The sequence below is a fragment of the Herpailurus yagouaroundi genome, unplaced genomic scaffold, assembly GCF_014898765.1.
Source record: "Herpailurus yagouaroundi ecotype Mexico unplaced genomic scaffold, PumYag 100, whole genome shotgun sequence".
Taxonomy (NCBI): Eukaryota; Metazoa; Chordata; class Mammalia; order Carnivora; family Felidae; genus Herpailurus; species Herpailurus yagouaroundi.
Window position 1 is genome coordinate 86,839,657 of NW_024412391.1, and position 15,423 is coordinate 86,855,079.

Here is a 15,423-nt window from a genome sequence, read left to right on the forward strand (position 1 = left end):
TGTGGAATTTCTTGCAAGTGACTTAACTCTTCTCTAGCCCTTATTTCCTTTTATGAAAAATGAGAGGATTAAGAATATTTTAAGACTTCCTTCTGTGGTTCTTCAGTTGCATTATGTTTACTTGATTTAAAAAACATCTTGCAGTGAAACTTGTAGGTAAAAATGAAAATAATTTGTTAGAATCCTATCACGTGTAAAATTGGAAGAAAGAGGCTAGTGTACTGAAGGGGATATTTTACTGGATGAGATCCCTGGGTAAATCTCACTTTCTGTGGGGCCTGGACCTTCCGAATGTTACCTCTTTGAGCATCAAATTGTCATCTGTGCTGAAGCCTGTAACCTTAAGTGATAATGAGCTGCAACACCTTTGCTTCTAACCCCTATTTTGCATTTAGGTGCACATGTTTAATGTTTTAATTTTAAATGTATGGTTGGCTTTTGGTGATACAGTTTGAAGAGATTGAAAGCTTACCTGTGTGTGGGTCTACTTCCCAGCCTATGATTCCCAACCGTTCCTGATGAGCCATGACTATCCCCAGTGAGCCCCTGATACCCACTGTCATTCACCGTCTACCCACTCCCGCTTAGAGTAATTTGACATACACTCTGTTCCATGTTCTGCCTGTTAGACATATTGGAAATGACCAAGGAGTCTTGTCCCTTTCCTTGGCCACATAGGCAGTTGCTGTATGTGGGACTTGTTTTATTTATTTAATTTAATTTCTTAACTTTAGAGAGAGAGTATGAGCTCAAGAGAGGGGCAGAGGGAGAAAGAGAATCTTAAGAAGGCTCCATGCTCAGCACGGAGCCTGACGTGGGGCTCGATCCCATAACACTGGGATCGTGACCTGTGCCAGATCAAGAGTTGGATGCTCAACCAACTGAGCCACCCAGGTGTCCCAGGGACTTGTTTTAAATTACTGCTGTCTGGTCTTTTCTGCCTCCATCGATCCATCGAGAACCCCAGTGGTCTTTATTCCAAATACAATGATGATTTGCCCTGTGGTATCATCCCTGACTCACCTCCTCCCCTTCTCAACTGCCTCTCTTTCCCCCTCACTTCCCCACACGAAGTCTGGGGATGTCTTTGCCCACTTCTTGGCTAGTGTTATAAAACTGACAACAACAGGTGCACAAAACTTAGTGCCTGGTACAAAGTAGTATGTTCAGTAAATGTTAGCTGTTTTTAGTCTTAGGCCACTGTCTATTGAATGAGTCATGAGGTGCCTGCCTGGCTCAGTCAGTCAAGCATCCGACTTTGGCTTGGCTCATGATCTCACCGTTCGTGAGTTCGAGCCTCACTTTGGGCTCTGTGCTGACAGCTCAGAGCCTGGAGCCAGCTTTGGATTCTGTGTCTCCCTCTCTCTCTGCCCTTCCCCACTCGCATTCTGTCTCAAAAATAAATAAACATTAAAAAAATTTTTAAATAAAGTTTATTTTAAAAAATAATAAAATAAATGAATCATGAAATTGCTGATTTCTAAGTAAAAGAAGAAATCTAATGTTGGCAGTTTTATATAGTTCAACTTTATGATAATATGGAGTGATGATTCTTAACCAAGATACAAATTAGAATGATCAGGTCAGCCTTTTACAATATACACTGTCCGCATCCTAGCTCGTTCAGTGAGGATCTTCATGCATGGGTCCTGGGTAAGTGCATTTTTCAAAAGTTCCCCAGATGACTCTAGCGCATACACCTACTAAAACACCTGTGAGAGAATCTTCCCTTCAGGTTGTTTTTCTTTTAATGTACAAGTTCTTTTATACAGACCAGTATGTTTTTCATATAGTCAATTATATAATCATGAACTGAAACTTTATTTTCGTGACTCAACAAATTAGTCATTTTTAACTGTAAGATATGATCAAATCTCAAATTAAGATTTATCAGTACTCAATCTTTGGAAGGAAAATCTAGGTGCTAAAGGATGTTTTCATGATTTTCAAGGAATTTCCAAGTCTTTTTTTCTTTCTTTTCTTTTTTTTTTTTTTTTAATTATGGTTCTTTATTTTTGAGAGGCAGAGAGAGACAGAGCATGAGTTGGGGAGGGGCAGAGAGAGACGGAGACACAGAATTCGAAGCAGGCTCCAGGCTCTGAGCTGTCAGCCCAGAGCCCGACATGGGGCTCGAACCCACGAACCGTGAGATCATGACCTGAGCCGAAGTCAGATGCTTAACCACCTGAGCCACCCAGGTGCCCCAACTAAGTAGAATTTAAATAAAAATAAAAATAAATAAAGCCTTTAGTAACATACACAAAGAAAGAAATAAACATAAGCTTAGTCTATTTTCTATATTCGTTGTTAGAGTTTTGTTTTTTTTTAATTTTTTTTTTAATGTTTATTTAATCTTGAGAGAGAGAGACAGAGCATGAGCAAGGGAGGGGCAGAGAGAGAGGGAGACACAGAATCTGAAACAGGCTCCAGGCTCTGAGCTGTCCGCACAGAGCCCGACGTGGGGCTCAAACTCACAAACTGTGAGATCATGACCCAAGCCGAAATTGGACACTCAACCTACTGAGCCATTCAGGTGCCCCACGTTGTTAGAGTTTTTAATTAAAAACCGTGATATTTCCTGTCATTTTGCTGTGCCATACGTCTACAGTAAACCACACAGAGTACGTACCAAATGCTTAATGTGAACGGATGGATGTGTGATGCCGCACACAAGAGCAAGTCAGAATTTCAAAGGTTACTAGTTCGTGTTTTCTTTCTTTCTCTGTTTTGAATGGCTCCCTGTTGCTATTTAAAAAGAACTGGCAGCTGGCCCTCCACTCTGCCTTGCAGTTACCCACTGCCTTCTTGCCACCTGCCCTGGCCCTGCTGTTCTCTGGCTGTGTCCTGTCCAGGGTCACTACCGCCTTCCAGCCAGGCCTCACCGCTGCGGCCTCTGGCAGAGCCAGCTCCTGGTGGACCCGTATGGAGATGGGGCTCCCGGATCCCATCCTGGGAGTCACAGGAGCCTTTAAGAGAAACACCAACAGCAAACAGATCATTCTGGGAGTTGGTGCCTACTGAGATGATAATGGAAAGCCTTCTGTGCTCCCTAGTGTCTGGAAGGCAGAGGCCCAGATTGCTGCAAAGTATTTGACAAAGAATACCTTCCCGTTGCGAGACTTGCTGAATTTTGTGAGGCATCTGCAGAACCAGCCCTGGGTGAGAACAACAAAACGTTGAAAAGTAACTGGTATGTCACCATGCAGACCGTTTCTGAAACTGGGGCCTTGAAGATTGGAGCCAGTTTTCTGCAAAGATTTTTTTTTAAGTTCAGCTGAGCTGCCTTTCTGCCCAAACGCTTCTGAGGAAATCACATGCCCATCTTCAGGGACGCTGGCCTGTGGCTACATGGTTAATCAATACTCTAACCCCAAGACGTGCAGCTTTGACTTCACAGGCGCTAAAGAGGACGTTTCGAAAATGCCACAGCAAAGCGTCCTTCTCCTGCATACCCGTGCCCACAGCCCCACGGGAGAGGACCCTTGCCCCAAGCATTGGAAGGATAGAGCAACAGTGGTGAAGAAAAACAATCTCTTTGCATTCCTCGACATGGCCTATTTACCAAGGCTTTGCCAGGGATGATGGCAACAAGGATGCCTGGGCTGTATGCCACTTCACTGAACAGGGCATTCATGTTTGTCTCTGCTAATCCTATGCCAAGAACATGGCTTATTTGGTGAGTGTGTGGGAGCGTTCACTGTAGTTGGGAAAGATGCTGATGAAGCCTACAGGGTGGGGTCACGGTTGAAGATTTTGATCTGTCTGGTGCATTCCAACCTTCCAATCAGTGGAGCACGGATTGCCTCGACCATCCTGACCAGCCCTGACCTGCAGAAACCATGGTTGCAGGAAGTAAAAGGCATGGCCAACCACGTCATTAGCGTGCAGACTCAGCTGGTCTCCCTCCTCAGGAAGGAGGGCTCCTGCCACAACTGGTAGCACATCACTGACCAGATGGGCATGTTTGGTTTCATAGGACTAAAGCTCGAGCAGGTGGAGAGGCTGACCAAGGAGTTCTCCATCTCCCGGACAAATGATCACCTCAGGCAACGTGGACTACCTTGTCCATGCCACTTAACTAGGTCACCAAGTAATTTCCCTGGTTAGAGGGAACAAAGACCACCTTCCTGTCTACAGCCTCTGTGGTTGTGAGATTCACACAGAGGAAGAAGGAGGGTGGATGGTGGTGAGCAAGTCATTTCTTTCAACCACAGTACTTAACACTCAACCACTGAATGTGTTTTCAGAAAAGAACATGTAGTGAAATGGGGCAGAGGCATCTGTGGCTGGTGTCTGAAACTTTGTGGCTCAAAACCAAACTCCTGCTCATCCTTTAATTCCAGTGTTCCAAAAGAGTGTACATGTGCAAGATAGAGCCCCCAAAAAACCTGTCGATCATGCCAGTGCAATAGATCAGGAGCTTTAACAGAAGCACCTTTTGGTGTTGGGGACACCTCTGTAGCTCTAGAATGCGAAGAGCACCTACAAGAGGCATTGTGGGAAGACCTAGTTCTAACATGAGCAGTCAGCCCTGTGTTTGTCCTCTGGTGATGGGGCAAACTTATCAACAGACCTCGTTCCAGAAACCGTTGTTTCATGAAAACCAGCAAGTCTGCTGCCGCTGCAGTGAGGAAAATAAAAGATGTTGTTTCCTGTCTTATTTAAGAAAAATAAGGGGCGCCTGGGTGGCTCAGTCAGTTAAGCGTCCGACTTCGACTCAGGTCGTGATCTCATGGGTCATGGGTTCGAGCCCAGCATCGGGCTCTGTGCTGACAGCTCGGAGCCAGGAGCCTGCTTCTGATTCTGTGTGTCCCTCCCTCTCTGCCCCTCCCCTGCTCATGCTGTCTCTCTCTGTCTCTCAAAAATAAATAAATGTAAAAAAAAAAAAGTAAAGAAAAAGAAAAAAGGCCTTTCTTTTTAATACTTTCAGACATTTTAATGTTGCTCTCTTCTCCCTTATTATTGCTGTTCTTTTCCTGAGGCACAGAGATCTATAACTAGCCTAGATTTTCATCCTATTCTGCTGCTTGATGGACTGTCAGCCCCATCCTATAGGATTGACTTATTTGAAGAAGTGTATAATTTACTTCTCATCCCATACCCTCACTTTCCTTATCAAAGAATAACATGGAAGAGGTAACTGCACTGGATTTCAGCATCCTCTTTAGTGATTGATTGTCTCCTGATGGGATGTTGCCTCTGCCCAGTTGGACCCCTTACTTCATTCAGTGCAGTTGTGCAGTGTCTCATCTCACGTCACGAGTGGGCAATGCAGGGCAGAGTCAGGAAAGAGGGTATCTGGGCTCTGGTTTTAACCTTTTGTGTGCCGCCAGCTGGGCTCGGGCTTCACCCTTTGGAAAGATAACCACTATCTGCTCCAATCATGTAGACTTATTGAACCCTGGTTTCTCTCTTAAAATAAAGTTACTGCAGACCCCCCCTCCAAATAAAAATAAATGAAAAGAATTGGCTACCGTATTTCCACAAAATAGAAACTCAGCAAGTGGTCTATTATAGAGCTGTTGTGGAGATTAGTTGGTACAAAGGGAATTTCTCTTTATTGCTGTAGAGTTCATCTTTAGCTTTAAGTTACTGATTTATAAAAATAGTTTACTTAATTTGCAGAGCATGACGGATCAATATGTCCCTTTATAAATTCTTAGTTTTAGCTAAGCTGTCCCAGTGCTATAAAGAAAACATTAGAAAAAAAAATCATATCAACACTTTTCTGTAGCAGTGAAGACCACTGGCTGACCTCTTTTTTTCTTTCTGTGTGATTACTTGGTCACTTATATCAGGAAACTATTCTTAAAATTGATACTGAAAATTGATAATTGGTACTGAATACTTAAAATTGATTGTATTCTTTAAAACTGAGGTTTATCTTAACTAGACTCTTTAGTTGAGATTTTCGAAGTTCCTGAATTTGAAATTTTTGGGATTCCAAATAAGTCAACTGAAGATTTTAACTCGTTTGTACTGAAAGCCAATAGACTGACTCCTCTGTGTCCCCAACTTCCTGTGACATGACAGGAAAATAAAATTTAAAAACAGAAATTTGTAAACTCACAAGCACTGAGAGTAGGAGCAAAGGAGAGCAGGCCATGAGCAAAGCAGAGACTTTCCAGGTTTTAGAAGGCAGGAAACAGATGGCACTGATGGGTGGGCCAGGGTGGAGGAAGCCCCAGTCCAGCATACCCATGAGGAGAGGCTGCGAGAGGAATCTATGCTTTCAGGAGGAACCGAGCAGAAGAGATGATAGGACATGATATTATGATTGTACGCATTAAGAGCCAACTAGACATCCTACCCATACACCCTACCCATACAAATGCTGCAACAACATTGGTTCCCATGCTAATTTTGGAAATCTGCTTTCGAAAAAAGTTTCTTTTTAAACTCTCAGCCTGAGGAGGATTAGGAGTCGCAGTGAAAGTGTTAGTGACACATGGTAAACTCTCCTTGTTTTGATATTTGAAGAAGAATCCAACCTGTCAACCTGTTCCTTGCCCACGAACGTTGAAGGAAACACACCCATTAAAATGACAGTGAACATGGAGTCTTTGACTTCTCCAGATCTGTAATGGGAAGTAGATCTCTCCACCACTGGAGGAAACCTGCTGTGGTGGACTGGGGAAGCTAGAGGAAAGAAAGCCTAGTCAGTGGTGACTTGGAATTATAAATGAATTAACAATTATGAATTAACAATTCACAAAATAACCAAATACATAGAAAAAAATTCACCCTCCTCATGTAATCACAGATGGAATTAAAATTAACAATGAGATCTTTTTCCTAATATGTAATTAGCAGATTTTTTTAAAGAATACCAATTGCCTAATAGGAATGTTGTGAACAATTATACAGAACTTTTGAAAAGCAGTTGGACATTATGCCTGATAAACCTTAAACAATCCATTCATTCAATTTCTGTTTCTTATGGAAACAGCATGAAAAGCATTTTAAACATAGAAATAGATAGATGGTCATTAATTGTTATACTGAATAATTCTGAATGGCTGTCATGTCTTACAGGACTCAGTAAGTGAACTGCTGTACATGCACAAAATGACATACTAAATAGCCATTAAGAATTACAGCCATGAGGTCAACAAAACAACACAGAAAAACAAGTATGACTTAAGTGGAAAGGGATGCAGAAGGCAAACTTGTGTTATAACTTAACCTCCTCCCCCATGTCTCTGTACTTGATGGTAAAATCCTTGAAGTTGGGGATCCTGACTTACCTATGTGCCCATCCACTCCTATGTGTACATAGCATAGAGCCTGCTTGGGATTCTCTCTCTCCCTCTCTCTACCCCTAGCTGCTTGCACACATGCATGTACTCTCTCTCTCTCTCTCTCTCTCTCTCTCTCTCTCTGTCTCTCAAAATAAATATTTAAAAAATATATTTTATGTGTTTATGACTGTTTACTGTTAAACTTTTTGTCAATATTTCTTCTAATGTCTTAAGTTTGATCTAAGCCTTACTTAATTGAATAATTTTTAAGCTGGATAATTCAGACAGGATTAGTTCAATTATTTTTTCTGGTTGCATTTTTTTTTAATTAGCAAAGCTTTCATAGACAATATGAAGTTCCTAAATATATCAAGAAGAAACTGAGAGTGTATATACACTAATTTATAACTCATACACGGTAGAACCTAAAGCAGGTATAACTTATCCAAATTATACTTTTTTTTTAGATCACTAAGCATCCAGACTCTGAGTATTATTTCTTCATGCAGTTTTGTACCTGGTAAATTGAGTAAAAACATTTAATTTATTTAATTTTCAATTAAGGAACATATTCACATGTTTCACAATTCAAATGGTTACTGTTATTTATCCTCCCAGAGTTAGCATAGGAATATAGAAGCAAAATGTATATTCTTTATAAGTATTAACAATTTAATGTTTTTCTAAAGTACATAATCTTATTTTAAAAGCACACTTAGGGGTTAAAATCGCCATCGATAGTAGTTTATAGGTTTTTTTTTACTCTTTTACCTTTCGGGTTTCACCCTGTTACTTATTTCTCGGCATTACTGAAATCAAGTCATAATGTGCTAACAAAACTACTGGGGCCAGAGTGAGAAAACCTCTTATATTTCAGCTATACAATCTTAGATTCAATTTTTAAATTATTTTGAACTATTAAAGTGATTTTCATCATTTCCTTGCATGAACTCTTCTCACTACCTACCCTAACCCCACAAAAGGCTGTTGCTGCTTCTTTTCCTTACCCATGTCCATCCACTCTAGTCAGACTTAAGTAATTTGGCTTGAACTTCCCCTCTCCTTCACCCCACACATCTAATAGGTCCCCATATTGGTTGAGTCTTTTCCCTTAGTGTCTCTTGAATTCATCAACACCTCCCAGTCCACACTCAAGTCACCATGGCTCTGTAGGCTTCTAGCTGTTCTCCCTTCTGAGTCATAGTCTCTCACTTAAAAACTCCTGGTGGTTCTCCACTGCTTTGAGGACAAAAATCATTACATTCCTGGTACATAAGGTTCTGTTTCTGGCCCTTTTTACTTCTTACAACTTTATCTCCAACCATGGCTCCCAGGTTCACCTGGTCTACTATTGCTTTGTCTTTCAAGTCTTCGTTTAGCCATCACTTCCTCATTTGTTCTAGAAAATTTTTGTTAGTTTTAACTGTGGCAAGGGTTTTACCTTTGTGCTGCTGTTAGTAATTTTGCCCTGATTGGGGGCTGAATATATGCTGCATTAAAGGTACTATCTTCTAAAAAGATGCATAGGGGCAGCTCAGGTGATGATATCGTGGTTCAGGCTGTCTGCTTTTAGCACAGCGCCTGCTTCGGATCCTCTGTCCCCATCTCTCTCTGCCTCTCCCTTGCTCAAGTTTGCACTTTCTCTCTGTTTCTCTGTCTCAAAAGTAAACATTTAAAAATAAATAAAAAGATGCTTATCGTATATACGCTGTTTTATTCATGTTAACATTGGCTTTACAAACAAGCTGACGCCCAAGGAGATAAAGTAATTCAAGCCTTTTGTGATTTTAGGTCTGTGCTTTGATATCTGACAACGTGTCTGGCAAGTCATGTAAATAACTTACTATTCAGACAAGGCAAAATGTTAAGCCATCTTTAAGCAGTTTCCAGCTACTGTAACCTTAAAATAGTATTACTTTCCTTAGTTCAGTCTTTATTATAATTTTGTGTTCTTGTTATTCAGTGCAGCTTGAATAGTTGGAAAATATTATGTTGTTCCATCTCAAAAATAAAACAGTGTTGCAGTGACTTTCTAACTTTGAATGCTGCTCATATAGAGCTTAATTGTATTCTTCAAAATGAAGGAAGACTTTAGGGTGTCAGTTGCTATTAACGTTGTTTCACCTGGACTTCCTTCCACCTTCTCTTTTTAATAATGACTAATTAATAAAGTTTTGTTTATAAATATTAAAAACAATAGTTTTTTGTCACTTAAAATTTGTCAAAGATTTATTGGGATTCCAAAAGCATGAAACAAAACTATGATAAATTGGACTTTGCCAAAATAAAAGCTTCTCTTCAAAAAACATGTAAAGAAAATGAAAAGATAAGCCACAGACTAGGAGAAAATATTTTCTGGTAAAAAAAAAATTTTGTTCCAGAAAATATAAAGAACTCTTACAACTCACACAAAAAAAATTTTTTTTAAATGAGCAAAAGATTTGAACACCAAAGACCTATATAGATGGCAGATAACCACATGAAAGGATGCTTAACATGGTTAGTTATTAGGAAAGTGCAAATTACAACCACAATGAAATACTAATGCTGATGTCCTAGACTGCCTAGATGATGACAGTACCCTTTGTAAAGCAACTGGAAATCACCTACTTGTTAGTGGAAATGCAGAAAGGTACACCACTTGGAAAACATATTTAAACAAACTTACCATGCAGTTTAGCAATCCCACTCTTAGGTATTTACCCAAAAGAAGTGCACAGTGAGGGGGGGGGGGGATACACACACACACACACACACACACACACACAGACTTGTATATGAATGTGTATAGCTTCTTCATCTTTAACATTTTTTAAATGAAATAACCCAAATAAATGTGAATAGGTAACCAAATTGTGCTATTTCCAGACAGTCGAATACCATCCAATGTTAAAAAAAAAAAGATATATGCACTTCTGGTACATGTAACAATATGGATGTATCTCAGAAGCCATAGCTGAGTAAAAGAAACCAGGCACAAAAAGCTACGTACAATATGATCAATTTATATAACATTCTGGAAAAGGCAATAGGGACTGAAATTGGATCAATGGCTGCCAAGGGATGGGGTCATGGGGGGGATATTGACCACAGGGGGGTCAGAAGAACCTTTTAGGGGTGATGGAAATGTTAGGGATCTTGACTGTGGTGGTGGTCACGTGACTACATTTATCAAAACTCATTGAAAAGATGATTTGATTGTATGTATACCAAACTGCCTTTAATTTTTTTTTTTCAACGTTTATTTATTTTTGGGACAGAGAGAGACAGAGCATGAACGGGGGAGGGGCAGAGAGAGAGGGAGACACAGAATTGGAAACAGGCTCCAGGCTCTGAGCCATCAGCCCAGAGCCTGACGCGGGACTTGAACTCACGGACCGTGAGATCGTGACCTGGCTGAAGTCGGACGCTTAACCGACTGCGCCACCCAGGCGCCCCCCAAACTGCCTTTAAAAAAAAAGTTAAAGCCAGTTTTCAACATCAGAAATTACCTTCACAGGGACATCTGGGTGGCTCAATGAGATAATAAGCGTCCAACTCTTGGTTTTGGCTCAGGTCATTGATCTCATGGTTCCTGAGTTCAAGCCCTGTGTTGGGCTCTATGCTGACAGCTTGGGATCCTGTCTCTGCCCCTCCCCTGCTTGCACTCTCTCTGCTCTCGCTCGCTCGCTCTCTCTCTCTCTCTCAAAATAAATAAACTTAAAAAAAGTTACCTTCACAAATTTAAGGGTAAAGAAAACTCTAGAAGATAGATCATATGACTCCTAAATCAGGTCCTTAGTCTTTTGATTCAGTGGTGGTGTTTTTTTTTATTGTGAATACATTTTCGTATATTAAAAGTTAATAGTCTTTTATTATCAAAATTTTGTTAACCAGTGTACAATCTTCTTGCACCAAAACAAGATCTATCTTCATTTATTTGAGTCACCCTTTATAAAGTTACCTAAGTACATTATTAAATTGTCTTCATGTATATTTTACACAGTTTGTGTTCATTTCATTCTCTGTTATGTACTCTTTGTGAGTGCTCTTGTAAATCGAGTCTTTTCTTCCACTCTCTGTATATATTGTTCTTGTTGTTAGATATTTGGTTTCCACTTTTTGGCTACTGTGAAGAAAACTGAACATTCTTGTACAAGTATTTTTGTGGACAGATGTTTTCATATCACTTGAGTAAAATGTAGGAGTAGAACTTTGGGTTATAGGGTATGTGTTATGTTTACCTTTTTGAGAAATTGCCATTTTTCAGAATGATTGTACCATTTTTATACTCCCACCAGCAAGGCATGAGAGTTCTGAAAGTTCAACATCCTTTCCTACATTCAATGTGGACTCTTTAATTTTAGCTATTGTAGTGGGCATAAAGTAGTGTATCCTTGTGACTTTAATTTGAATGTCCTTCTGATATTGAGCAACTTTTTATGAACTTTTTGGACAAAGAAATATCTTTTATGAAGTGTTTATGAAGCTCAAGTATTTTGCCCAGTTTTTATTGGGTTGTTTATATATATATTTTTTAATGTTTATTTATTTTTGAGAGAGAGAGACAGAGCACAAGTAGGGGAGGGGCAGAGAGAGAGGGAGACACAGAATCTGAAGCAGGCTCCAGGTTCTGAGCTGTCAGCATAGAGCCCGATACAGGGCTCGAACCCACGAACTGCGAGATCATGACCTGAGCCAAAGTCGGAGGCTTAACCAACTGAGCCACTCAGGTACCCCTGGGTTGCTTATATTTTTATTATTAATTTGTTAGAATTATTTATATATTTTGGATGCAAGTCCTTTGACAATATTTTCTCCCAGCCTGTGGCTTACCTTTTAATTTTCTCATCAGTCCCTTTTGATGAGTAGAGGATTTTAGTTTTGATAGTCCAGTTTTTCAGTTTTTTCTTTTGTACTTCATATTTTTTGTGTCCTCTCTAAAAAATCTTTTTTTCCCTCAGAGTCTCAAAGATATTTTTCTGTTTTTTGAAGACTATATGTTAGTTTTACATTTGAGTCTATCATACATATCACATTAATTTTTTGGCACAGGGTGAGAAATGAGTAGAGGTTCTTTTCCTCCTAAGGTTTATGCAATTTTTCCAGGACTATTTGTTGAGAAGATTGTCATTTCCCCCATTTAATTGCTTTGGCCCCTTCTTCCATTATACATTCTAACCGTTTATTTGAAAAGAAATTCATTCTTTATACAACATATTTGGTATAGAACCATTTACCCTTTGAAATCTCTTTTTGATAGCAATTTTTCAGTTGATTCCTTTGGCCTAAGTATGAAATCGTATTATCAGTTAATAATGGTCATTTGCTCCTTATTTCTCTTTCTGATGTCATCAGATGCCACTTCCAGAACAATGCTAAAGAGTGGTGATAGTGGACATTCTTATTCCTGAAAAAAGCATTAATGGAAATGTTTTATTTTATCATGAAGCACAGTGATACTTTTAGAGTGTGGGCTTTAAGGTAGCCAGTTTCTATATTAAGTGAGTACCAATAAATTTCTACTTTATTAAGGTTTTTATGAGCAGCAGACTTTAGATTTTACAAATAGTATAGGCTTTATACAGATAATAATGTGATTATTTTCTTCTATTAATTTGAGGAATTCTATTGACTTCTTAAAATATAAAGCTATTCTTACAATATCTGGTTGAATTCTACTTGGCCACTTTGGTTTATTCTTTTAATATGCTGGATTCTATATGGTAACATTTTTTATTTAGAATTTTTGCACTGTATTCACATGATAGATCAGTTAATCTACATTTCCTTTATTATCTCTTTGTTAGAACTTTATCAATGTTAAGCTAGCTCTCTGAGGAGGATTTGGAAGCTTTTTCCATACTCTGGAGCATTAAACACTATTCATAATACCTGTGCCTTATTTAAATGGCTGGAAAAATTGGGGCGCCTGGGTGGCTCAGTTGGTTGAGCTTCCGACTGTGGCTTTGGTCATGATCTCACTGTCTGTGAGTTAGAGCCCCGTGTCAGGCTCTGTGCTGACAGCTCAGAGACTGGAGCCTGCTTCGGATTCTGTGTCTCCCTCTCTGTCTCTGACCCTCCCCCGTTCATGTTCTCTCTCTGTCTCAAAAATAAATAAACATTAAGAAAAAAAATTTTTGGGGGGCGCCTGGGTGGCTCAGTTGGTTAAGCGGCCGACTTCGGCTCAAGTCATGATCTTGTGGTCCATGAGTTCAATCCCCGCGTCGGGCTCTGTGCCTACAGCTCAGAGCCTGGAGCCTGTTTCAGATTCTGTGTCTCCCTCTCTCTGACCCTCCCCCATTCATGCTGTGTGTCTCTCTCTGTCTCAAAAATAAATAAACGTTAAAAAATAAAAATAAAAAAAAGATGTTAAAAAAGAAAAAAAATTTTAATTAAAAAAAATAAAAATAAAATAAATGGCTGGAAAAATATACCAATATTGTTATTTGTGCCTGGTAATAAACCTAAATAGTCTTAAAAAAAAAAAAAAAAACTTTCAAAAAGGAATAGTGTATCTTGTTTCCTTGGTCAGGTATATTCTAATTCTTCTGAAATTGTTAATTTTATAATAAATTCCTGGGAATTTTTTATTGAGCAGATATTCTTAATGCAGATAGGGAGTGCCATGGGTGAGTTGTTGTATGAAATACTTTATATTCTGAGAGTGAGTCACTAATTTGGCCTCTACCTACATGTGATTAGTAATGGTTTGATAGGAACTGAACTTCTGGTGATCATAAACTTTTAATGCACTATTGAAATAGGAGGGGAAGTAAATGATTCATTTAATCTCTTTATTGACAAAGAATCTCTCATTAAGAACTTTTACCAGTCAGAGGGGCACCTGGGTAGCTCTGTTGGTTAAGCAACCGACTTCAGCTCAGGTCATGATCCCACAGCTCCTGGGTTCGAGCCCAGCGTCCAGCTCTGTGCTGACAGCTCAGAGCCTGGAGCCTGCTTCAGATTCTGTGTCTCCCTCTCTCTCTGCCCCTCCCCTGCTCATGCTGTCTCTCTCTATGAAAATAATAAATAAACATTAAAAAAACTTTTTTTAAAGAATTTACCAGCTAATATTTTTGCTAGACTAATAATAAGTACCTTTATTAGGAAAGTCTAAAGATAATGAGCTCTGGAAATATGAGGATCATTGGGTTTTTCACTTTTGGTGGCCAGAGAATATTTGATATCTTACTTGATAAGAGTATTCCTTATTCAGTATTGGAGAACTAGGTTGATCGTTTCTAGAAAACTTCTTTTTTTTTTTTTTTTTTTTAATTTTTTTTTCAATGTTTATTTATTTTTGGGACAGAGAGAGACAGAGCATGAACGGGTGAGGGGCAGAGAGAGAGGGAGACACAGAATCGGAAACAGGCTCCAGGCTCTGAGCCATCAGCCCAGAGCCCGACGCGGGGCTCGAACTCACGGACCGTGAGATCGTGACCTGGTTGAAGTCGGACGCTTAACCGACTGCGCCACCCAGGCGCCCCTAGAAAACTTCTTAAAGTTTAAAATAGAGAGTTTAGAATTTGGATTGAAGGTTTGTGGTCTGAAGCACCTTGACCCACTTTATGTGGTAGGCTGAATAATGGCCCGAGATACTCATATCCTAATCTCTAGAATCTGTGAATCTTACTTTCTATGGCAAAAGAGACTTTGTGATTAAATCAAGGATCTTGAGATATTATTTTGGAAAATTCTGGTGGGCCTTAAATGTAATCACAAGTCTCCTTTTAAGAGGGAAGTGGAAGGAGGTTTGACTACCGTAGAAGAGAAGGCAATATGACCACAGAAGCAGAGATTGTTCTGATGTAGCCAAGAGATGTAATTCTTTTTTCAAAGAGATTTAAGACTGTTTAAGAGCCAAGGAGTGCCAGTCTCTAAAAACTGGAAAAAGCAAGGAATACATTCTCCTCTGGAGCTTCCAGAAAGAATCTGTCCAACTGATACCTTGATTGAGCCTTAAGACTCATTTTGGATTTCTGGCAACCAGAACTGTAATACAATAAATTTGTATTATTTTAAGCCACTATAAGTTTGTAGTAATTTGTTACAGCAGCAACAGGAAACTCATACAGTATGCATACACCTCAGCTAAACATGAGGCAAGACCCTAGACCTGTGGAGTTCAACTCCATTGCCTCAGCACCAAAAGCGGTGCCTTTGTTGATGGAGGAAGGAAGAGAAGGAGGGGGAAAAATCA

At 39.6% G+C, this 15,423-nt stretch overlaps 1 protein-coding gene and 1 pseudogene across 1 annotated transcript in view; both read left to right on the forward strand.

Moving 5' to 3' along the window:
* Positions 1–15,423, forward strand: part of RALA (RAS like proto-oncogene A) — a 72,944-nt gene that overhangs the window by 35,922 nt on the left and 21,599 nt on the right. The gene's annotated exons all lie outside the window — the stretch shown is intronic.
* Positions 2,662–4,314, forward strand: LOC121028956 (aspartate aminotransferase, mitochondrial-like; annotated as a pseudogene).